Consider the following 25,797-nt stretch of genomic DNA (forward strand, 5'->3'; position numbering starts at 1 on the left):
GGACGCTCTCACAAATACCCCGATATTGGCCACACCCGATCCAACTAAATGTTTGCTTGTTCACACAGACGCATCTATGTTTGGGTTGGGGGCAGTACTGAGCCAAGTCGGGCCGGACGGCCAAGAACACCCAATAGCTTATCTAAGTCGGAAATTATTGCCTCGAGAAGTCAGCTATGCGGCCGTCAAAAAGGAATGCCTGGCAGTAGTATGGGCTGCCAAGAAGCTCCAACCATATTTGTATGGAAGACAGTTTTCCCTCAAAAAGGACAATAATCCCCTGGTATGGCTTAATCGGGTCTCCGGGGACAATGCCAGACTACTACGGTGGAGTTTGGCGCTACAACCGTTAGACTTCACCATCCACTATAGACCCGGCAAGCTAAATGGTTACGCCGATGGACTAAGCCGACAAACTGACCTGCTACCAACCTCATAAATCGTGGACTTCCTCCAGCTGATCCATCGGGGAGCAGACTGGGTAGGCCGATCCTGTCCGGGAAGAGGGAGCATTGTGACGGATCAACCCCGTACTCCAAGATTTTGCCACATGGGGGTTGTCGTAGCGCCTATGCAGCTAATGGGACATAATGTTATAAAGTGGGGTGAATATGGTGGATCGCATATTGTTGGACATTCTGTGATGTGACCGAAACACTCTTGGCCCCACCTTCCTGTGCTCACTTAGCAGTGGCAAACAGACAATGTGCTGATTAATGGGTTGTTGCATAACTACTGTCTGGGAGCCTACTGTGGGTATTATCTGGTGAGAACAATGGGTGCTAAAAATAGCCTGTGTGATTCTCTATAAAACCTGCTTGTGAGAATAAAAGTTAAGTTCATCTTGGAGACACTGTGCGATAGTCATATTTTATATATCCCAGTGTAAGAAAAACCGTTCCATGTCAGGGGCCTGCAGAAGAAGATTGGACATCTGCGGATGGGGTAACTAGCTCCCATCACACTCGTGGAGTTCAGTGATTGGCTGCAGCACTGTCAATGTGATGTTACCAGTGCAGTCAAACAACGGAAATCACGGCTGTGGTAGACATACAAAGCTGGACTCAGGGGAGATTAAGTGAAGCTTAGTTTTTTGTTTTTTATTACAAGTAACAGAACCCATGGCCTCAAGTTTCTAGAAATAGGACAAACATTTAATTAAAGGCAGTATGGAAGATGATGCAGGTTCAGTTTCAATATATGACAGAAAGAGGGAAGGGGAGAAGCTAGGAGTAATTTCTTATCCGTCAGAACACAGACCTCAGTTCTTACATCACACCAGCAAGCGCCCACCCACTCACTGACCAAGCAATATTTTATTTTTAGTTTTTCTTTTTTATTGTCATATTCCAAGAGCTCAAGAGCTATATATTTTCTCTTTTTCTGTCAGTAAAAGCCATTTGTTGCTTGTTTTTGTGGTTTTATTTTGTACTTGTACTGGTACCATTTTGGGGTATATATACAGTTATATAAAAAAGTTTGGGCACCCCTATTAATCTTAAGCTTATTGTTTTATAAAAATTGGTGTTTTTGCAACAGCTATTTCAGTTTGATATATGTAATAACTGTTGGACACAGTAATGTTTCTGCCTTGAAATGAGGTTTATTGTACTAACAGAAAATGTGCAATCTGCATTCAAACAAAATTTGACAGGTGCATAAGTATGGGCACCCTTATCATTTTCTTGTTTTAAATACTCCTACCTACTTTTTATTGACTTACTAAAGCACTTTTTTTGGCTTTGTAACCTCATTGAGCTTTGAACTTCATAGCCAGGTGTATGCAATAATGAGAAAAGCTACTTAAAGTGGCCACTTGCAAGTTGTTCTCCTGTTTGAATCTCCTCTGAAGAGTGGCATCATGGGCTCCTCAAAACAACTGTCAAATGATCTGAAAACAAAGATTATTCAACATAGTTGTTCAGGGGAAGGATACAAAAAGCTGTCTCAGAGATTTAACCTGTCAGTTTCCACTGTGAGGAACATAGTAAAGAAATAGAAGAACACAGGGACAGTTCTTGTTAAGGCCAGAAGTGGCAGGCCAAGAAAAACATCAGAAGGCAGAGAAGAAGAATGGTGAGATTAGTCAAGGACAATTCTCAGACCACCTCCAGAGAGCTGCAGCATCAACTTGCTGCAGATGGTGTCACTGTGCATCGGTCAACTATACAACGCACTTTGCACAAGGAGAAGCTGTATGGGAGAGTGATGCGAAAGAAGCCGTTTCTGCAAGCACGCCACAAACAGAGTCGGCTGAGGTATGCAAAAGCACATTTAGAGAAGCCAATTTCTTTTTGGAAGAAGGTCCTGTGGACTGATGAAACCAAGATTGAGTTGTTTGGTCATACAAAAAGGCGTTATGCATGGCGGCAAAAAAACACAGCATTCCAAGAAAAACACTTGCTACCCACAGTAAAATTTGGTGGAGGTTCCATCATGCTTTGGGGCTGTGTGGCCAATGCCAGCACCGGGAATCTTGTTAAAGTTGAGGGACGCATGGATTCCACTCAGTATCAGGAGATTCTTGACAATAATGTTCAAGAATCAGTGATAAAGTTGAAGTTACGCAGGGGATGGATCTTTCAGCAAGACAATGATCCAAAACACCGCTCCAAATCTACTCAGGCATTCATGCAGAGGAACAATTACAATGTTCTGGAATGGCCATCCCAGTCCCCAGACCTGAATATCATTGAACATCTGTGGGATCATTTGAAGAGGGCTGTCCATGCTCGGCGACCATCAAACTTAACTGAACTGGAATTGTTTTGTAAAGAGGAATGGTCAAAAATACCTTCATCCAGGATCCAGGAACTCATTAAAAGCTACAGAAAGCGACTAGAGGCTGTTATTTTTGCAAAAGGAGGATCTACTAAATATTAATGTCACTTTTCTGGTGAGGTGCCCATACTTATGCACCTGTCAAATTTTGTTTGAATGCAGATTGCACATTTTCTGTTAGTACAATAAACCTCATTTCAAGGCAGAAACATTACTGTGTCCAACAGTTATTACATATATCAAACTGAAATAGCTGTTGCAAAAACACCAATTTTTATAAAACAATAATCTTAAGATTAATAGGGGTGCCCAAACTTTTTCATATAACTGTATATTGTGACCCCTCACACTATGCTCCCATACTGACTCCTCACACTTTTCCCCCATACTGTTCACTCATACTTTTCCACTATACTTTCCCTTCACACTTTTCCCTCATACTATCCCCTCACACTTTTCGCACCATACTGTTCTCTCACACTTTCCAGCCTTGTACTGTCCCCTCACATTTCTTCCTCATACTGTCCCCTCACACATCTCTCCCCTTGTACTGTACCCTCACACTTTCCCCCACAGACACTGGCTCCTCACACTTTTCTTCCCCCATACTGTATCCTCGCATATTTCTCCTCCCATATTAAACCCTTACCCTTTTCTACTCTATTTGTATCCCCTCACACATTTCTCACACTTTTCTGCCCCCATGCTGTCCTCTCACACTTTACTCCTCCATACTGTCCCATAACACTTTTCTATTTTCTTCCCCATACTGTCCCCTCACACTTTCTCTCTCTCATACTGTCCACTCACAGTTTTCTCCCCCATATTGTCCCCCAATTCTCCACCAAAGTCCTCTGTATCTTAGGACCCATTAGAGGGCTTACCTTCTCACCGACCATCCTCCTCTGTGGTGCAAGAGTGACATCAGCAGCGTGATTGAGTGATCAGGTCATCTGATCACACTGCTGACTTTGCCCTGACCCCAAAGTGTGTCAGTAAAAGTTTCAATTGTACTCATGATTGAAAAACACAAGTACAATTGAGTGCTAGAGCCAGCATCTTACATGTTCTCCTTGCCCCCTGCCTTTGCAACCTAGTATGGATCCATGAGAGGAACAAAAGGCACATAATTTGAACAACCTCAGTAGCAAAGTAAAATAGCAGACTTGTACTTACACCACACAGTGGGGGGGCAGGAGTCAAAGGGGTTGTCCAATATTGGACAAGCCCAGCTTAATCATTTCAGGGCCTCAATTAAAATAAAAACAATCGATATTCACCTGCTGCAGCTGTGCCACTAAAGTGAGTGACATGACTTGTTGCATCAGGTGCCGGCTGCAGCCATACAGAGACCACCCCAATGAAATATTGATGAGCTGCAGCCAAAGGTTAGCTGCTGTTTGGCTGCAGCCGGATTGGACTCAACATGTCAGATCACTTTCTGGGAAGAGTGGTGCTGACATTGCTCGATCGGCACTGCTGTAGGATGTGAATATTGACATTTCTCACCCATTCCAAGCCATCCACTACTTCCATACAGCACTGAAAACATTCATACAAATCATTGCACCACCTGCTTTTTTTTCTCCTTCTCCTAGTCACTGGTAACATCTCCCCCCAACCCTGGGCCTCCCTCCACTAGCTTACATTACTCTCCTCCAGCTGTATATAGAAACCCTGCTAATCTTATTAACATTCAGTGTGTGGCACCCCAGGAGTCCGGTTGCCACAGTGGCATTGCCTCCCTCACAAGGGGGTGATGCCATGCCTGGAAGCAAGGAGGGGTCCCCTAATCAGGTTTTGCTAGCATGCAACACTTTCCTGGCTCCAGACCAGCAAGGATAGCTCCTCCCCTTAGCAACTGGATCTGGAGCCGGGGTTAGTTAGTGTGAGGAGAGCAGACAGGAGTTGAAGTCAGGAGGTTGAAGAGAAAAGACCTAGGGAGTGGAGCTGCACGGCAGTTCACCCCTGAGGATAGGAGAATGGAAGGACCGGACACCGGAGTCCGAGGTTGTGGGGCACCGAAGGCCCAGCAGCAGAAACCGGAGGGCAGGAGACTGCAGGTCTCCTGGCCCCACCAGACGCCCGGAGGCTCAGCAGCACCGCAGGGCTCAGCACCGCCACGTGGGAGCATCAGCAAAGCCCGAGCTGCCTGCCATACGGGTGAGCACAAGGACGTTGTACTCAGGGACGAGGGCCACAGCACAGCTATGAGCAGCAGGGCCAGAGAGATTAGTGCAAAAGAGAAGGCCTACAACTCCACCTGGCGAGGTGGATTCCTTACTTGCTTCCAGGCTGCCCGGACTTCCACTTCTAGCCAGCACCGTGTCCCGGTCTGCCTAATCACTGCAAGTAAACATAAGAGGAAACCGCCATTGAGTTGTGGACTGATTATTAACTGCGCCATCACCCCTGCACTACACCGCCCAGCATCATCTACTTCACTACAACATCTACACTGCCCTGGAGCTAAGCTCTACCTGTGGAGATCCAAACCAACTCTGCTGCATTGAACACCAACTTCAGAGGACCTGCGCTGCAGCGGCGGCTACCTATAGCCGCATACCACAGGTGGCGTCACGAATTTCATGCATAAAAACTATAAAATTCCCCTTATAACTGACCGCCCTGGGTCACGGACAGGGTCACCGCCACTGTGACATCTCCCCAAGCAACGACCGGCCCGGCGCCGAGTACCCCACGACCCAGGGGGCGCGTCAACTTGGCGTCACGAACAGGATTCACGAAGCCCGGTATAACCGGGTCCTGTGTGCCATAGACTTTACTAAACGGTGTTATCACGTGGTTTGCCGCCCGCCGAGGGGAAGCAAGAAGCCCCGATCCGGAACCGCCGGGTAAGAGATCCTTCCGCCTGCAGAGCAGCATACTGGTGCGTCAGAACATGCCCAGGCCCTGGCTGAGGTTCACTAGGGGGGAGGAAGATGCCCAGCATGGGATAGGATCCAGCCGCGGGCGCGGCCGCCGCCACTATTGCCCCAGTACTCAGGGGAGTCGCACACCCTGAACGACTTTGAGGAGAGACTGCGCAGTTTGTGTAAAGTGTACCCCCTGTCTGAGGAGCAAAAAGTCAGCATCCTCATAGGACAGCTAATCGATGCAGCCTAGAGAGAGGTAAAGTCCTGGCCGGGCAGGGACAAAGGCATTGTCAAGGAAATACTTGCCCGGTTGAAGGATACCTTTGACACCCGCACCGCAGCAGAAATTAAAATGAAGTTCTACGGGTGCAAACAAAGGGTGCAGGACAGTGTACGGGACTATGCTCTAAACCTGCAGGCGGCGCTGCAGGCCATCAAACCGGTAGACCCCGACAGTGTGCGAGATGAGGACAGATTGCTGACTGAGCAGTTTATGGAGGGGCTCCTGTCTGGCGCTCACAGGACACAGCTGCGCATTATGGCTCTGCAAAACCCTGATCTGGACTATGAGCAATTTAAAGACCGAGCCATCCGGGTGCTGCGAGAACCAACCCCAGGCAGCACTGCATCCCTCCGGCGTCCAGCTATCACATACCACCAGGAGGTGGCGTCCTTTCCCCCAGCACCTGTGGAGGCTGACGCGCAGACTCTAGACAATGACCCGTCTGCAGACCTACGGCTTCAGGTCCAGGAGCTGACCAAAAGTGTGGCTACACTAACTAAAACCGTGCAGGCCATGCCAGTGTCTCCAAAGGAAAAGATCCAGCTGGCTTCCAGTCCAGATGACGTCCCGTGGCGACGACAGAGAAGAATTCCACCGACCAGAGGTAGGAACAGCGATCGCTACGACCAGGACGGACAACCCATCTGCCGCCGCTGTCAAAAGGCGGGGCATTGCGCAAGATTCTGTAATTTAAAACGAGCAACCCCTGGGGCAGAGGGCCAACCCCCGGGAGTTAGATGACCAGGCCCACAAAGCTGGCGAGACAAGTACGTGGGGGTCAGGGCGGCCGGTCCTACCTGTCGTGCTTGATGGCATCCCGATGAACGCACTGCTGGACACTGGGTCCCAGGTGACAACGATGCCATATATCCTTTGTAAACAATACTGGACTGATTCATACATTACCCGCCATCCAGATGAACATCTTAGTATCTATGCCAGCGATGGTCAGCCCTTGCCTCAGGTGGGGTATAAAGGGATGACCATAAAAGTTGTGATGGCAGTTCTACTCGGCCAAGGAATGATTATTGTTGATATTGATCGCCGAGAAAGTCATCCTATGATAACTATAGGCACCAATGTGATAGAGAATTGTCTTGGGGAAATTATTATTTTGTTGCAGCAGGTCGCAGAGACTGCCAGTTCCAGTCAGCGAGTTCTGCAGAAGGAGATCAGAGCCCTGATGAAAAGACAACAAGTAGAGCTGTCTGGTGGAGAAGTCGGCAGTGTCAGGATGAGTGATCCATTACCCATTGCAATGCCCCCTAGGAGTGAAATGTTAATATGGTGTCGGGCAGCCATAGGTCTCAGGGGTCAAGATTATCAGGCCCTGGTAGAACCCGTGTACTCTGACAGTAGGCCCACCATCTTCACAGCAAGGGGGGTAGTCGATGTCCGCAAGGGGAGAGTACCGATACGCATCCTGAATTGTGGGGAAAAAGAGGTCCATTTACCCCGGTATGCTACCCTTGCTAAGCTGTTCACTGTCAGTAACAATGCAATAAAGGCAGTGGAACCCTTGCCTCCATCCAAACTGGCGGAGGATAACGGCTCCAAGGGGCAGATGGGGGATTGGTGTCAGAAGCTACAAGTAGGCACTGACTCCACCCCTTTGCACCAAAAGCATGGAGTATACCGGGTGGTCCAAGAATATGAGCAAGTCTTTAGCAAACACCCACTAGACTTTGGGCAGGTAAAAGGGGTCCAATATCATATCCCCACAGGAGATCATCCACCCATTAAAGAGAGGTACCCGCCTGTACCCCCAGCTCACTATCAATGTGCCAAAGGAATGTTACGGGAGATGAAGGAGGCTGGGGTGATCAAAGATAGTTGTAGCCCCTGGGCAGCTCCATTAGTTCTCGTTAGAAAGAAAGATGGTACAATGAGGATGTGTGTTGATTACAGGCAGATTAACCGCATTACACATAAGGATGCCTACCCATTACCCAGAATTGAGGAATCATTAGCAACATTGAGATCAGCTAACTATTTCTCCACTTTGGATCTCACCAGTGGGTATTGGCAGGTTCCTGTGGCAGAGGCGGACAGAGAAAAGACCGTGTTTACAACACCAATGGGCCTTAGCGAGTTCAACTGCATGCCATTCGGGCTCTGCAATGCCCCAGGAACCTTCCAGCGGTTAATGGAGTGTTGCCTAGGACACAAAAACTTCGAAACCGTCCTGCTGTACCTAGATGATGTAATTGTCTACTCAAAGACATATGAAGACCACCTGGAGCACCTGGCCGAGGTGTTCGAAGCCCTTTCTGATTTTGGCCTGAAGGAAAAGCCGTCCAAGTGCCACCTGTTGAAGCCCAAGGTGCAGTACCTAGGTCATGTGGTAAGCGCCGAAGGTGTAGCACCAGACCCTGAAAACGTCACCGTGATCAAGACCCTCCACTATCAAGGAAGTGCGGCAGTTCCTCGGGCTGGTAGGCTACTACAGGAGATTCATCAAGGGTTTCACCAAGATAGCAGCACCCATGCAGGACCTCTTAGTGGGCCTGTCCAAGAAGGCCAAGAACCCGAAACCTCCGTTCAAATGGGGTAAACCAGAAGACGAATCTTTCACTCGACTGGAAATGGCTCCTACTGGAGACGAAGTCCTGGCCTACCCCGACTATGGCCAACCCTTTATACTTCATATGGATGCGAGCAACGTGGGATTGGGAGCGGTGCTGTCCCAGGTACAGCAGGGCAGAGAGAGAGTGATTGCCTACGCCAGCAGGAAGCTCCATCCCACGGAAAGGAACCCCGAAAACTATAGTTCCTTCAAGTTGGAGTTTTTAGCCATAGTCTGGGCTGTAACAGAGCGCTTCAAACACTACCTCTCCTCCTCTAGATTTACAGTCTTCACAGACAACAACCCGCTGGCACACCTGGAGACAGCGAAGCTTGGTGCCCTAGAGCAACGATGGATGGCCCGACTGTCTAACTACGAGTTTACCATCAAGTATCGGGCGGGGCATAAAAACACTAATGCTGATGCGCTGTCCAGGATGCCCAACTTGCCAGATGGGGAAGAAGACCCGGAAGATCTGGAGTAGATAGAGCTACCCACTTTCCATCGTCACGGGGTGACCCAGTACCCTCACTGTGTGAGGGACAAGCGCTCCGCCAGCAGAGAGGCCACGTTCAACCCATTGCCCCATCATGGATGGGCAGAGACGCAGGATAGCGACCCAGCTGTCCGCCTGGTAAAGGAGTTGCTGACACAAGCTGACTCGCACCCTGATCCAGATGCTCCACAGGAGACCCAACAGTTGTGGAAGGAGAAGGGCAAACTGTTCATCTACGAGGGAAAGCTGTGTCGAAGAAGTATCAACTCCCGGACACACGAACTGGTCTGGCAGGTGGTAGTCCCGAGGCGGGATGCTCCAATGGTCTTAGAAGCGTACCACGATGGAGCAGGACACTTCGGGTGGAAGAAGTTGGAAGTCCTGCTAAGTGAGCGATTCTACTGGGTTGGCATGAGGAAAGCAATTGAGAGATGGTGTAGAGAATGTGGTCCATGCAACCCGAGACGGAAAGACCGTGATAGCCAGAGGGCTCCCCTGCAGCCCATAATCACCAAGCAACCACTTGAACTGGTAGCCTTGAACCACGTGAAGCTAGCCCCAAGCCGGTCAGGCTATGTCTACGCTCTCACCATAGTAGACCACTACTCCAGGTTCTTGGTAGTAGTGCCAGTGAAAGACCAGACGGCTCAGACGGCAGCCAAAGCGTTCCAACAGCACTTTTGCCACCCGCACGGTTACCCTGAACGGGTGCATACCGACCAAGGTCCAGCCTTTGAAGCAGAGGTGTTCCAGGAATTCTGTAACTTGTACGGCTGCAAGAAAATAAGGACAATGCCGTATCATCCCCAGACCAACGGGTTGTGCGAGAAAATGAACCAGGTGGTGATAGACCTGTTGAAGACGTTGCCCCTTCAAGAACGTAGCCTGTGGCCAGAGAAGTTACCAGATTTGGTGGACCTATATAACCACATCCCGGTGAACTCCACTAACTGTACACCCGCTTACCTGATGAGAGCAAGACCTGGTAAGCTACCCATTGACTTAGACATGGGAGTTTTAACACCAGAGATGACATCACCAGATGCTGATTGGGATACAGAGCGGCAGCAACAATACCGCAAGGTGCAAGAATGTGTGGAGAGAAGTTTGTCCCAGGCAAGACAGAAGCAGGAGAAAACTTACAATCAGCACGCACCTGCAGTTCCCTTGTCACCTGGAGAACAAGTACTCAAAAGGAAGAGACGAGTCCACAAATTAGATGACCAGTGGGAGGTTGAGCCATACACCGTCCTACCCTCAAATTACGATAACACCAAAGTGTGCCTCATCAGTAAAGATGGAGGGGAAACTTCAGCGGCAGTCTCAAGAGACCATTCGAAGATATGTCCTGAACAGTTGAAACACAGAGAAGAAGACCAAGACAGCCCTCAGCCCACAGAAGAGGTGGAAGAAACGGTCCAGACAGTCCTTGTAGCATTTCCCCAGTCTTGGACGCAGGTGAACAGAGCAGTTGTGGTACCGGCCCTGACCTTTCTCCAAGCGGCCTCCCCGGAAGCTGCAGAGGTTCCAGAACATCTGGAAGATCAGTCGGCCCCAGAGACAGATGCTTCATCAGCAGCAGATTAGGAGAATCTACCCTCTGCTAGCAGTGAACCTGTCGTACCCAGGGTGAGTCAAAGAATTCATAGGAGATTACCCAGCCTACCGGTGTTACCTCAGACTACCTGTAGTGTAGTTCACACTGAACCCACCACACCAGGGGTAGACACTAGGGACCAGGGTAGGTCAGTGACAACAAATGTACTAGGTAGATCGACCCGGAGTACTAAAAGTCAGCTCCCTGCCCGCTGGAGGAACTGAAGTGTAACAGAACTAAAGTGTATGTCATATATAGTTGTAACCATTAAATAATGCTAGATATATATATTTGTTACAATTATGGACAATTGGACCACAGGACTAGGTGTGGTCAGGACAATATTGAAAAATTGTTAGTAAGTGGCCTCGAAAATAAACCGCAGGCGTGGCTGAAGACCAGGCCCACGCCTAGGGACGATACACAAAGTGGGTTGATGCGGTTCCCACCAGCCAAATTTCAGTTACCCAGATTGTGGCGTAAAGACTAAGCGCCGCAGTGACTGCTTGGGTTTTTGTAGTTTTTGCTTTTTGAGATTTTGTTTGTAATGTGGATTGTTATTGTTTATTGTTAATTTTAAAAAGGTATCCTCAGTCTGGGCGTACTGAAGTTAACTAGGGGGTAATGAGGCACCACAGGAGTCCGGCTGCCAAAGTGGCATTGCCTCCCTCACAAGGGGGTGATGCCATGCCTGGAAGCAAGGAGGGGTCCCCTAATCAGGTTTTGCTAGCATGCAACACTTTCCTGGCTCCAGACCAGCAAGGGGAGCTCCTCCCCTTAGCAACTGGATCTGGAGCCGGGGTTAGTTAGTGTGAGGAGAGCAGACAGGAGTTGAAGTCAGGAGGTTGAAGAGAAAAAACCTAGGGAGTGGAGCTGCGCGGCAGTTGACCCCTGAGGATAGGAGCACGGAAGGACCGGACACAGGAGTCCGAGGTTGTGTGGCACCGAAGGCCCAGCAGCAGAAACCGAAGGGCAGGAGACTCCAGGTCTCCTGGCCCCACCAGACGCCCGGAGGCTCAGCAGCACTGCTGGGCTCCGCACCGCCACGTGGGAGCGACGCATCAGCAAGGCCCGAGTTGCCTGCCATACGGATGAGCACAAGGACGTTGTACTCAGGGACGAGGGCCACAGCACAGCTATGAGCAGCAAGGCCAGAGAGATTAGTGCAAAAGGGAAGGCCTACAACTCCACCTGGCGAGGTGGATTCCTTACTTGCTTCCAGGTTGCCCGGACTTCCACTCCTAGCCAGCACCCATGTCCCGGTCTGCCTAATCACCACAAGTAAACATAAGAGGAAACCGCCATTGAGTTGTGGACTGATTATTAATTGCGCCATCACCCCAGCACTACACCACCCAGCATCATCTACTTCACTACAACATCTACACTGCCCTGGAGCTAAGCTCTACCTGTGGAGAGCCAAACCAACTCTGCTGCATTAAACACCAGCTTCAGAGGACCTGCGCTGCAGCGGCGGCTACCTATAGCCGCATACCACAGGTGACATCACGAATTACATGCATAAAAACTATAAAATTCCCCTTTTTACTGACCGTCCTGGGTCACGGACCGGGTCACCGCCACTGTGACGTCTCCCCAAGCAACGACCGGCCCGGCGCCGAGTACCCCACGACCCAGGGGGCGCGTCAACTGCATGCCCTCTCCTATTGCTTTCCATTGTGCTCTCTGGAACACACGGTCTGTGTGTAACAAACTAACTTACATTCACAATTTTTTCCTCTCTAATTCCCTTAACCTTCTGGCTATTACTGAAACCTGGATCCAGCAGTAAGACACCACCTGCGCTGCAGCTCTTTTGTTTGGTGGGCTAAAATTTTCACATACCGCCAGGCCTGAGAACAGACAAGGTGGAGGTGTTGGTTTGCTCCTTTCATCACAATGTGCATTCCAGGTCATCCTCCAGGTTCCCTCACTTGTGTTTCCTTCCTTTGAAGTCCACACCGTCAGACTCTTCAAACCCTTCTCCCTGCGAGTGGCGGTCGTGTATCGCCCTCCAGACTTCTTTCGCCAGTTCCTGGATCACTTTGCCACCTGGCTTCCTCATTTTCTATCCTCTGACATCCCCACCCTCATCATGGGAGACTTTAACATCCCCATCAATGATCCCCTCTCCCAATCTGCCTCTCATCTACTTTCTCTAACCTCCTCATTCGGCCTCTCACAGTTTACTAACTCTCCTACGCATGAAGACAGGAATACTCTCGACCTGGTCTTCTCCCGTCTCCGCTTGCTGCATAACTTTACTAACTCCCCTCTCCCGCTCTCGGACCACAACCTTCTTTCCTTCTCTGTCAAGACCTTGTAATGACCGGAGGTCCGAGAGAGATCCAGTGAGTCACAAACCGAGACAGAGACAGAAATAAACAACACTTTCTTTACTAAAAAAGGGATTATACTAAAACTCAGTATTGCATGAATCAGTCTTAGGTTCTACCTGGGACACTGTCTCTACTAAATACACACAATCAGCAAAAGCTGAAATCAATGTGCCAATCTCAAGGTTTCCAGCTTGTGTGAATTATTCTAGAGATCTGGAACAATTTTACCTAAACAACGTGTCAGTCTAGTGAGGGCGGTTTATGGGGACCCCCTGAGATGGCACACTGCACACAATCCTACCACTATGAACAATAATAATGCATGAAACTATATCAATTGCTCTTATACCCTTATTATCAGGATATCCGGATATCTTAAAGTTATGGTACCGTTAACCTCAGATGCAGTCTATCACAGGCCTGTGAATCACGGTGGCTGCAGCTAGTCCCGGAAAACTTTGGCACCAAAACAAAAACAAAGTTCACAAAACAGCAAAAATTCCTTGTCTTGTCGGCCGATGCCGAGCCCACACTCCGGGGACTTTAGTCCTGTAGCCTCAGATTAAGGTCTGGGAAGATCTCTTCACAAAGTCTTGTCAATATCCTCTCAGTGGAAATGGCACCAGAAACCTTCTTTCCTCCCGAAGTCTCTCACTGTTATCCAGTACACCATCCACGTGCTCCGTCACAGAAATGGATTATTCAGTCCCTTCATCACTCGACACGTGACTCCTTCAGCACAAAGTCTATAATCCACTCAGCATGGACCTCCACAAAACTCCACAGAGCCGCACAGCTTCCCCAGCTCAGCACTTGTCCTTAAACAGAGAAAAAGGGGTAAACAAACGCCACATGGAGGAGTGTAAAGACAGCATCTTCTTGCAGCTCCTTTTCACAGACTTCCTGTCTAGACTCACACATCAGATGCTCTCAGAATACACACAGTTTCTAGCACTGCCCCTCCTCTGAGCCCAGCCAGGCAAAAGTCACAGGGTCCTAGTGCTCTCCTGCTGTTATCACATTTCACACTCTCACATGCCACCCCACTAGAGGTTGGCGTCCTCGACACACCTCCCCACTCAAAGTCGTCTTGTGCATAGCGTTGTGGAGGTATACCCGCCGTAGCTCGAGTAGTTCTCCTGAGACCCACCCCAACAGGCTCGGCTCCCAAGGGAGCAGAAGTCTCTTCAACGGGAGCCAATGAGGCTGCTCCCTCCTGAGGTGTGGCGCCCGGTGCCACATCATACGGATCAGGTAACTGACCTGATTCCCTGTTCTCCGAAGGACATACCACATTCTCAATACTCTCTCCACATGGGGACATATCGGTCGCAGGGGGCAAGTAAGCAGGGGCGGAGACAGACCCACCATCAAATTCGAGAGTATTAGGGATGCCCACCCCTCGGGACACGGCCTGTGGTTCCTGGGGAAACGGGGACGGCATCTTTAAACCAGCACCGTTGTAGCATGTTACGATGAAGATTACGGGATGGTCCCCCTGTCCCCACCGGTTCAACCTCGTAGACTGGAATCTCAGGGCTCAGTTGTTTTTTTACCAGGTACGGAGTCGCCTCCCACCGTTCACTCAGCTTTCCGAACCGTCGTTTGACTCTCACCAACACTCTATCCCCCGGGGAGAAAGGCTCGGTTTGCACGGGGCGCGTGTCCCTATGGGTCACCTGACTGAGTCGATCACCCACCACCTGACACACCACCCTCAATCGCCGCCGGTGTTCCCGAACCCATTCTGATGCGGTCCGAGGGGGATTGGAGGAGGGATCTGGCATGCTCAAATCCTCAATGTCCTGCCCTGGCCTACCGAACATCAACATGTGTCGTGAGTAGCCAAAAGTGCTGTGCACTCTATAATTGTAGGCCCACATCAATTCGGGAAGATACTCAGGCCAGCGTACCTGTTGTTTACCCTCCAACGTCCTCAACATCTGCAACAGAGTCCGATTAAAGCGCTCACAAGCTCCATTACCTTGGGGATGGTAAGGTGTCGTTCTCGACTGTGCGACACCATACAGCTGGTACAGCTCCTTCATCAATGCTCCCTGAAAACATGCCCCTTGATCCGAGTGCATTCTTTGCGGACACCTGAATGAAATATCGACACACGGCTTCAGCCGCCGACTCTGCCGTCTGATCTCCTGTCGGCACTTCTACAGCATACTTGGTGAAGTGGTCTGTCATTATCAAGCAATAGGAATACCCAGACGTTGAGTATCCTATCAGGACATAGTCAATCATGAGCAGCTCTAAAGGAGCGGAAGTCTTAATAGATTGCGTGGGCGCCCGCTGCTCAGGGCTCTTACTGAGACCACAGACCCGACACTGCCGACACGCCTCTGTCACCATCTCCCCCAATTCAGGACAATAGAGGACTCGCTGTAGCCACTGGAGTGTCTTTTCACTCCCAAAGTGGGCCCCCTTCTCATGCGCCTCGCGAGCGACTACCGGACCCATCCCCATAGGAATTACTAGCTGGTACCGGTGCTGCAGCTCAGATGGCAGGTACACCTTACGGTATAAGAGGCCCTGTTCCACGCACAACTTATCCCACTGTCGCAGTAGTTTCACTCCTTCCACGGACAGCTGGGCCTTTTCCTCTGCACGCGGCCAGACCCCTTTTTGTACCCAACTGCGCACTAGTGCAATGTCAGAGCAATCGTTCTGGTCCTTCGCCCAATCCGAGGGTGTTTTCCCCAGAACACACGGCATCCCTGACGCCACCCCACTTGAATGTACCACACTTCGGAAGATAGGTACCTGCCCCAAGTCAGGGGTTTCAGTGTCCTCCAGCTGGTCATCAACATTTCCCCCGAGGACCCAAGGGGCACCCTTGAGAGTGCATCCGCATTTCCGTTTTCCCGCCCAGATCGAAACTTAATTCGATAGTTAAACTTAGCAAGGCGAGCGACCCACCGCTGCTCCAACGCTCCCAGCTTTGCGCTTTCTAGGTGAGCCAGAGGGTTATTATCAGTCATGACCAGCACCTCAGCTCCCGTTAAATACTCGGCAAAGCGTTCCGTCATCGCCCACACCACGGCCAGTAGCTCAAGGCGAAATTAACTGTAGTTAGCTGGTTTGCGTTCAGTGTCTCTCAAAGACCAGCTGCCATAGGCGATTACTCGCTCCTGACCATCCTGCACTAGTGCTAGTACCGTCCCCAGCCCATGCAGACTGCTATCGGTATATAACAGGAAAGGGGAATCGAACCGGGCATATGCTAACAACGGAGCACTCGTTAGGGTGGCCTTCACCTCCTCAAATGCCTTTCGTTGCTGGGGTCCCCATGGGATGGGGCGATTTTGGGGGCCTTGTGCCATCCCTCTTAAGAGCTCATTCAGGGGACTCACTACTTGTGAAAACTTAGGTACAAATCGCCGATAGTACCCCGCTAAACCTAAGAAGGCCCGAACCTCTCGCAGGGTCCGGGGGGGTGGCCACTCCTGCACAACCATGACCTTACTGGTCGCGGGCAGAACCCCGTCCGGAGTCACCACGTGACCTAGATACTCAATCTGACTCTGTAACAGTTGGCACTTCTTAGGTTTTATTTTTAGGCCATAACAACTGAGCCGCCGGAGAACTTGACGTAACTTCTCAAGATGGTCTTCAAATGAGGCCCTGAACACCACAATGTCATCTAGGTATATCAGGACTGATTCAAAATTCAGATCACCTAAGCAATGTTCCATCAGGCGCTGAAAACTTCCCGGGGCGTTAGTGAGCCCGAAGGGCATCCGATTGAATTCAAAGAGCCCCATTGGTAGGACAAACACCGTCTTGGCTCGATCTTTTTCGGCCATTGGTACCTGCCAATAGCCACTTGCTAAATCCAACGTCGAGAAATATTTGGCCCGACCCAATGCCGACAGAGACTCTTCTATGCGAGGTAATAGATATGCGTCCCTCACCGTGTGAGCATTCAATTTGCAATAGTCCACACAAAACCGAAGGGTCCCATCCTTCTTCCGCACCAAGACCACAGGGGCCGCCCAGGGGCTCTGGCTTTCTCGGATCACTTGGTTGTCAAGCAAACTGGCCACCATGCGCTTCACCTCTTGATAGAGTGTTGGGGGGATTTGACGATAATGTTCCCTAATAGGAGGAGTATCCCCTGTGGGAATCTCATGCTCAATCGTCCGGGAACAACCGAAATCCTCCGCATGTCGCGAAAAGGTCTCTTGATGTTCCCACAAGACCTTCTCCAGCTGCTCCAATTGCACGGGGGTCAGTTTCTCCCGATCCACTCCCATCTGGTCCATGATCACACGACCATTCCATTCTTCGGTAGGAGATTCGGTCTGGCCTACTTCAACCGCGAATGTCCAGGAAGACTGTTCATCTGAGCGAAGTTCAAACACTGTCTTATCAGGCACCTTCCCTGCTGGCACGAACAGTTCAGCCAGAATGGTCCCAGCTGGAATTGTAACAGCCTCATCTAAAACGTTGATACATCTGACTGGCACCCGTCCATTCTTCACAATCGCCAGAGACCGGGCCACATGCGCCTTGGCGAACGAGGACTTCTCTGGGGCTGGCTCGATGAGTACTTCAAGCCCATTTAGTCTCTGTGCAGCCCCCACCGGTAACATTAAGAGTTCTTCATGCCGGGGCGCTAGCGAGATCGTGGTCCGCGATGGCACTCAGACCAGGCCCACCCGACCCCCAGGGACCGCACTCTTCAGGAGATCGCAACTCAGCACTAGACGGTGTAACATTCTCTGGGTGGGTCGATGGTGGGTAGCACTTGCCCAGTATCGGGATCCTTCTCTGGCATACATCTGATGATTTAAATCTCGCAGAGCGTTCATTCCGAGCGTCACCTCCATCCCTCTTCTGGGAGGGTGGTCCACCAGCACTGTCCCTTTCTGACCCAGCTCTTGACCAAACATTTTCAGTTGCATCCACGCGATCCTCTTCACCGTCAGTTGGCCATTGTTAGCGGCTGTAAGCCTTATCACTCGGCCGTCCTCGGGAACCACGAGTTGACTGAAGTGCCTTTCGTACACCTCTAAGGGCATTATGGTACATTCGGATCCTGTGTCGACCAAGCATCTCATCTTCTGCCCTTCAAACTCTGCTTCCAGCACTGGACTGCATGCGAACAAATCTTGTTCTTCCCGTCGAGGGTTTTGTGGGGGGTGGGCCGCTGCTGCTCGCCCTCTCATGGCAGCGGCTGGGAGTTTAACGCCAGCGAAGGAGGCTCCGGGGCTGTAGACATCCGGCAGTACCGGGAGATGTGTCCCCGACGCCCACACCTCCAGCAGGTGACTGCTCCTCGTGGACGAGAACTTGGATCATTCGAGGGGGGCGATCTGGCAGACTGTGGAACCACCATTCCAGAGGACGGGGCGGGTGGCCCTTCCGTAGGAGTAGGAACCGGCCCGGCTCTGAGTTTAGACACCTCCAGCTTTAACTCCCTCAGTTCGGCACGCAGAGCCTGTACAACGTTTACCAGTCCACCCCCTCCTGAAACTGGCGCCAGACCTCCCTCCAGCTGTGCACTGTCCACTGCCCCCTCGGCCACCAGAGTAGACTCCTCCTCCCTTTCCACCACGGCACGATAAATCTGCCAGAAGGATAATTCCGGGGTAGCTCGGGACATTTCCATCAGTTTGTCTCGAAGGAGTCTATTGGCTAACCCCATTATGAATTGATCCTGGAGTAGGCGGTCTACCTCTCGGAATGCCCCCATGGCCCCTGGGTCTAGTCGCTGCACCTCATTCAACGTTTCCTGTAAAGTGTTCGAGTACTGCATCAAAGTCTCACATTCCCTTTGGGGCCGATTGAAAAACAAGGAACGAAGCTGGGCCACATGAGCCCGGCCTCCTGAATTCCCCTCTAACAGCTCCAAGATTTTCTCTAACGTGCTCCTCTCTGACTCTGGACGTACCATCACCATCCGCCTAGCGTCGCCCTCTAGTGCATTTAATGCCAACTCTGCCCGTAATGCGGGGGCCAGATTACACATCCGCAGCACACTCCGAACCCTCTCAGCCCAATCCTGCAACGGCATGTTACGCCCGTCGTATTTCGGCATGTGCTGGAGTAAAGCTCCTACCGGCACATAGCCTCCCACAGTCGTCGCGGCTGCCAGGGGTTCCGCTACCAGCGGGGGGGCTACTGGTGCGGCAGAGTCATTTCTTCCCTCGTCTCCGTCCATGGCAAGCACTGGATCCTGCCGACTACGCCAAAAATGTAATGACCGGAGGTCCGAGAGAGATCCAGTGAGTCACAAACCGAGACAGAGACAGAAATAAACAACACTTTCTTTACTAAAACAGGGATTATACTAAAACTCAGTATTGCATGAATCAGTCTCAGGTTCTACCTGGGACACTGTCTCTACTAAATACACACAATCAGCAAAAGCTGAAATCAATGTGCCCATCTCAAGGTTTCCAGCTTGTGTGAATTATTCTAGAGATCTGGAACAATTTTACCTAAACAACGTGTCAGTCTAGTGAGGGCGGTTTATGGGGACCCCCTGAGATGGCACACTGCATACAATCCTACCACTATGAACAATTGCTCTTATACCCTTATTATCAGGATATCCGGATATCTTAAAGTTATGGTACCGTTAACCTCAGATGCAGTCTATCACAGGCCTGTGAATCACGGTGGCTGCAGCTAGTCCCGGAAAACTTTGGCGCCAAAACAAAAACAAAGTTCACAAAACAGCAAAAATTCCTTGTCTTGTCGGCCGATGCCGAGCCCACACGCCGGGGACTTTAGTCCTGTAGCCTCAGATTAAGGTCTGGGAAGATCTCTTCACAAAGTCTTGTCAATATCCTCTCAGTGGAAATGGCACCAGAAACCTTCTTTCCTCCCGAAGTCTCTCACTGTTATCCAGTACACCATCCACGTGCTCCGTCACAGAAATGGATTATTCAGTCCCTTCATCACTCGACACGTGACTCCTTCAGCACAAAGTCTATAATCCACTCAGCATGGACCTCCACAAAACTCCACAGAGCCACACAGCTTCCCCAGCTCAGCACTTGTCCTTAAACAGAGAAAAAGGGGTAAACAAACTCCACACGGAGGAGTGTAAAGACAGCGTCTTCTTGCAGCTCCTTTTCACAGACTTCCTGTCTAGACTCACACATCAGACGCTCTCAGAATACACACAGTTTCTAGCACTGCCCCTCCTCTGAGCCCAGCCAGGCAAAAGTCACAGGGTCCTAGTGCTCTCCTGTTGTTATCACATTTCACACTCTCACAACCTGTCTCCTCACCCGGGACACCACCAAACTTATAGGACTATACACGTACCATTAATACCCAGCAGCTTATGGACTATCTACACACATCTTTAGCTTCAATCTCCTCCCTCTCCTCTCCAGACTTAGCATTGTCACTTTAAAATAATACACTGAAGAGTGCCCTAGATGAAACAGCATCTGCTACCCGAAATACCAGACACAGACAATGGCAGCCCTGGCACATGATGCAAACACGTTTTCTTCAGCGTTGCTCAATGTGTGCTGAGCGTCAGTGGAGAAAATCACTTTTAGCAGAAGACTTCATCCACTATAAATTTATGCTCAAAACCTATAATTCTGCCCTTCATCTGGCCAAACAATCCTACTTCACCCTCATCACTTCACTATCCAACAATCCAAAACGACTTTTTGAAACCTTAAACTCCCTCCTGAAACCTAAAGCACAGGCCCCTATCACCAACCTCAGCGGTGAGGATCTGGCCACTTATTTCCTAGAAAAAATCAACCACATCCATCAGGACATCTCAGCCCAATCTCCTCAGCGCCTGGATCCTCTTCCCTGCTGCACTTCAACCTTGCCTTCTTTGAGCCTGTCACAGAAGAAGAACTTACCCAGCTCCTCGCTTCTTCTCAGCCTATAACCTGCAACAGTGACCCCATTTCCTCACATCTCCAGCAGTCTCTCTCACCGGTGGTCACCACTCACCTGACTAAAATATTTAACTTCTCTCTTTCTTCAGGTATCTTTCCCTCCTCATTTAAACATGCCATCATAACCCCTTTACTTAGAAAGCCATCCCTGGACCTGAACTGCACTGCTAACTACAGACCTGTCTCTAATCTTCCATTCATCTCTAAACAGCTGGAACGCTTGGTCCACTCCGCTCTAATCTGCTATCTGTCAGATAACTCTCTCCTCGACCCTCTACAATGTAGTTTCTGCTCTTTACACTCCACTGAAACTGCCCTCACTAAAGTCTCTAATGATCTACTAATAGCTAAATCCAAAGGTCACTGCTCCCTGCTGATTCTCCTGGATCTCTCTGCAGCATTTGACACTGTGAATCACCAGATCCTCCTCACTATGCTCCGCTCTATAGGCCTCAAGGAAACCATTCTCTCCTGGTTCTCCTCCTACCTTTCTGACCGCTCCTTCACTGTATCTTTTGCCAGCTCCTCTTCCTCTCCTCCTCCCCTTACTATCGGGGTTCCGCAGGGCTCAGTCCTAGGCCCCCTCCTCTTCTCTATATACACTGCCCCTATTGGACAAACAATCAGCAGATTTGGGTTCCAGTATCATCTCTATGCCGATGACACCCAATTATACACTTCTTCCCCTGACATCACCCCTACCCTAATACAAAATACCAAGGATTGTATGTCTGCTGTCTCTATCATCATGTCCTCCCTCTATCTTAAACTGAATCTCTCCAAAACTGAACTTCTTGTGTTTCTCCCCTCTACTAACCTAACTCTGCCTAACATTGAAATTACTTTGGAGGGTTCAACCATAACCCCCAAGCAGCATGCCCGCTGCCTTGGGGTCATATTCGACACTAAACTTTCCTTCACCTGCATCTTAAAAACATCTCCAGAATCCGCTCTTATTCACTCTCATCTGGACTATTGCAACTCTCTTCTGATCGGTCTCCCTCTTACCAAACTTTCTCTTCCCAAATCCGTCCTGAATGTGGCAGCCAGAGTCGTATTTCTGTCCAGCCGCTTCACCGATGCCTCCATCTTGTGCCAGTCATTATACTGGTTACGCATTTGCTACAGAGTCCATTATAAACTCATCGCTCTCACCCACAAAGCTCTCCACAGTTCTGCGCCGCCTTATATCTCCTCTCTCATCTCTATCGCCCTACACGTGCCCTCCGTTCTATAAATGACCTAAGAATAACATCCCCCATGATCCGAACCTCACATATCCGTCTCCAAGATTTCTCTCATGCTGCGCCAGTTCTCTGGAATGTTCTACCCCAGATGATCCGACTGATGCATAGCCCCCACGTCTTCAAGAGCGCTTTAAAAACCTCTCTCTTTAAACAAGCCTACCACCTCAACTACTCAGTAAATTAACTTTCCCCTGTCCCCTCCTTCTAAATACTATTCAGAATCTGCTTCCTACTATTCATCTGTCTCCACACCCTCCATGCACACGATAACTGCACTCAATACTTGATTATTGCACTTAAACATATGGGATGATGACCGGATAATTCAGCCTTATATGAAAATCCCTATTTATTATAATTTCTAGACCTGAAATAACAAGCACTTTTCACCTATTGTGTCCCCCCCATTTCCTTGTAGAATGTAAGCTTGCGAGCAGGGACCTCACTCCTAATGTAACTGTTTAAACTGTATTACCTTGTATTGAATTTATTGTCTGTACATGTCCCCGCTTAATTGTAAAGTGCTGCGGAATATGTTGGCGATATATAGATAAAAACTATTATCATAATTATTAATATTAATATTGATTGTATTATTTTATTGTAGTCCTGAAATGATTATGCAGGGGTGGTCCAGAAGTGGACAGCTTCTTTAAATGTTAGCATTCACAAAAATGCTGGCGTTCGGAGACAGTTTATCTAGACACACAAGGTGACATGAGAATTCTGGCTATGACTTCTCAAAGGCTGAGCTGATTTATAAGTTAATTGCTCTAAATGTATGTTAGTTGATTGCAATTCAGAGGTTTTTTGATGGGCAACAATGACCTGCAGTATCTCCTGGATGGCTGCATGAAGCCAGAAACTCCACAGCAGATCCACTTTACACCTTAAGGCTATGTGCCCACGTTGCGGACCTGAAGCATATTTTTTACGCTTCTCCCTGGCGGGAAAATCGCATGCGGATATTACATGCGGTTTTCCCCCCAGGTAGAAGCGTTTGTGAGGCGTCTTTGCATGCATTTCCGCATGCGGGTTATCAAGCACTTCTCCAAGCATCACTTGGAAAAGTGCTTGACAACTTGTTCAGAAAGGTAAAAAATAAAAAAATAAACTTTATACTCACCTTCTGATGCATTCTCTGCCCCGTCCGGAGGCTTGAGCGGCTCACGCTGTTGGGTGCAGGACCTGCGGTGACGTCATTGAGTCATGTGGTGGGTCACATGACTCAATGACGTGGCAGGTCCTTCAGACAACAGCGCGACGGAGGGAAAACATCAGAAGATAAGTATAAACTTTATTTTATTCTTTTTTTTACAGGTTCTTTGGTACCCAGGTCTGGATGAGAGTCTCCTCTCCTCCAGACTTGGGTACCATCCGCACATTGATTCCGCTGCGCTTCCGCAAAATTAATGAACATGCTGCGGATTTTTGACCGCAGCATATATGCTGCGGAAAAATCCGCAGCATGGGCATTGACATTGCGGAATGCCATTGGGGACCATGGGGTGCGGATATACATGCGTTTTTCAAGCGTTTACGCTGCGGAAATTCCGCAGCATATACGCTTGAAAAATGCTACGTGGGCACACAGCCTTATAGAGAGCCTGTTGTCTCTCTATGTGTCCTAATATCAAAGGTTAGCTCCCTTTTAACACTTTGCAGCAAAAGTAACTGTATGACTCACTTTGGATGAAATTGTGCACTACACTGCCTAATGTGAGAAAATATAACAGATACAACTCTGGCAAAAAATAAGAGACCACTGCACAGTTTTCTAAAAAGCACCATCTCTACATGTCTGACAGCCATTCCATTCCAGTATCAGTTGAATTCCAACCAAAGTTCACCTCATTCTACTTAATGTGCTTCTGATTAGGTGATCACCTGAACCAAATCTTATGTAACGAGGGAAAGTATAAAAAACACTGCTGTGGTCTTCACAATCCTCTTGCAATAGGACAAGCTGGATGGCAAAACAAGTGCTAGGAATAGCCCAAAAGTAATTTGAATGAAAAAAATAACTTTTAACCATGCCAAAGGAGTTGAAAAGAAAAGTCTTGAGTGAGGAAAAGAAGGGCTCAATTCTGGCTTTACTAGCAGAGGGATACAGTGAGCGTCATATTGCCTCCATCCTTAAAATTTCAAAGACGGCAGCCCATTACAACAAGGTCAAGCAGCAGACATTGGGGACAACAAAGCTACAGACCGGCAGAGGGCGAAAGCGACTCTCCACTGACCGGGATGACCATCATCTTATTCAAATGTCACTCAGCAACCACAGGATGACATCAAGAGACCTACAAAATGAATGGCAAATGGCAACTGGGGTGAAGTGCATGGCAAGAACAGTTCGCAACAGGCTCCTAGAGGCAGGCCTCAAGTCATGTAAAGCTAGAAAAAAGCCTTTCATCAATGAGAAGCAAAGGAGAACCAGGCTGAAGTTTGCCAAAGACCATAAGGATTGGACCAAAGAGGACTGGAGTAAGGTAATCTTCTCTGATGAGTCTAATTTTCAGCTTTGCCCAACACCTGGAGAGGCATACAAGCCACAGTGTCTTGCACCCACTGTGAAATTTGGTGGAGGATCGGTGATGATCTGGGGATGCATCAGCAAGGCTGGAATTGGGCAGGTTAATCTTTGCGACGGACGTATGAATCAAGCCGCATACAAGATTATCCTTGAAAAACACTTGCTTCCTTCTGCTCAGGCAATGTTCCCCAACTCTGAGGACTGGTTTTCCCAGCAGGACATTGCCCAATGCCACACAGCTAGGTCAATCAATATGTGGATGAAGGATCACCACATCAAGACCCTGTCATGGCCAACCCAATCTCCAGACCTGAACCCCATTGAAAACCTCTGGAATGTAATCAAGAGGAAGATGGATAGTCACAAGCCATCAAAGAAGAAGTGCTTACATTTTTGTGCCAGGAGTGGCATAAGGTCACCCAAAAGCAGCGTGAAAGACTGGTGGAAAGCATGCCAAGACGCACGAAAGCTGTGATTAAAAATCATGGTTATTCCACCAAATATTGATTTCTGAACTCTTCCTGAGTTAAAACATGAGTATTGTTGTTTCTAAATGAATAAGAACTTGTTTTTTGTATTATTTGAGGTCTAAAAGCACTGTTTCTTTTTTATTATTTTGACGATTTCTCATTTGCTGCAAATAAATACAACATTTTTAGCATTGAATTTCGGAGACATGTTGTCAGTAGTTTATAGAATAAAACAACAATGTACATTTTACTCAAAAATAGACCTATAAAGAGAAAAATCAGAGAAAATGAAAATTTTGCAGTGGTCTCTTAATTTTTGCCAGAGCTGTATATACCAGCAACAGGATTTTTCTGCACCCCTCTACACTTATTTGGTGTATGACAGTACGATTCCAACAAAGGGCACATTTCCTCAAAGCATACACTTGTTTGGGTGCCAAACACTGAATCTTTTATCTCGTTAAAGAAGTGACACTTACATTTTACCTCATACATGTTAAGAGTAATAAAACAATTTCAAACAATCCGAAATATAAAGACGACTTTCCTCTACATCCTTACACTATCCCCATTCTGGCTCTTGTTTTTTCCCCTGCTGCTTGTGTATTTGTCTTTGTGTCTGCAGCAATGCAGGGAGTAGACCATAGCACCAGAGCTGACATCTGAGTAAGACTGTTGGTTTGGCCATGATGGTGGCATTCTGCAAGCACCATGACA

The sequence above is a fragment of the Phyllobates terribilis genome, unplaced genomic scaffold (assembly GCF_046119375.1).
Source record: "Phyllobates terribilis strain yellow unplaced genomic scaffold, ASM4611937v1 Scaffold_2__4_contigs__length_985480577, whole genome shotgun sequence".
Classification (NCBI taxonomy): domain Eukaryota; kingdom Metazoa; phylum Chordata; class Amphibia; order Anura; family Dendrobatidae; genus Phyllobates; species Phyllobates terribilis.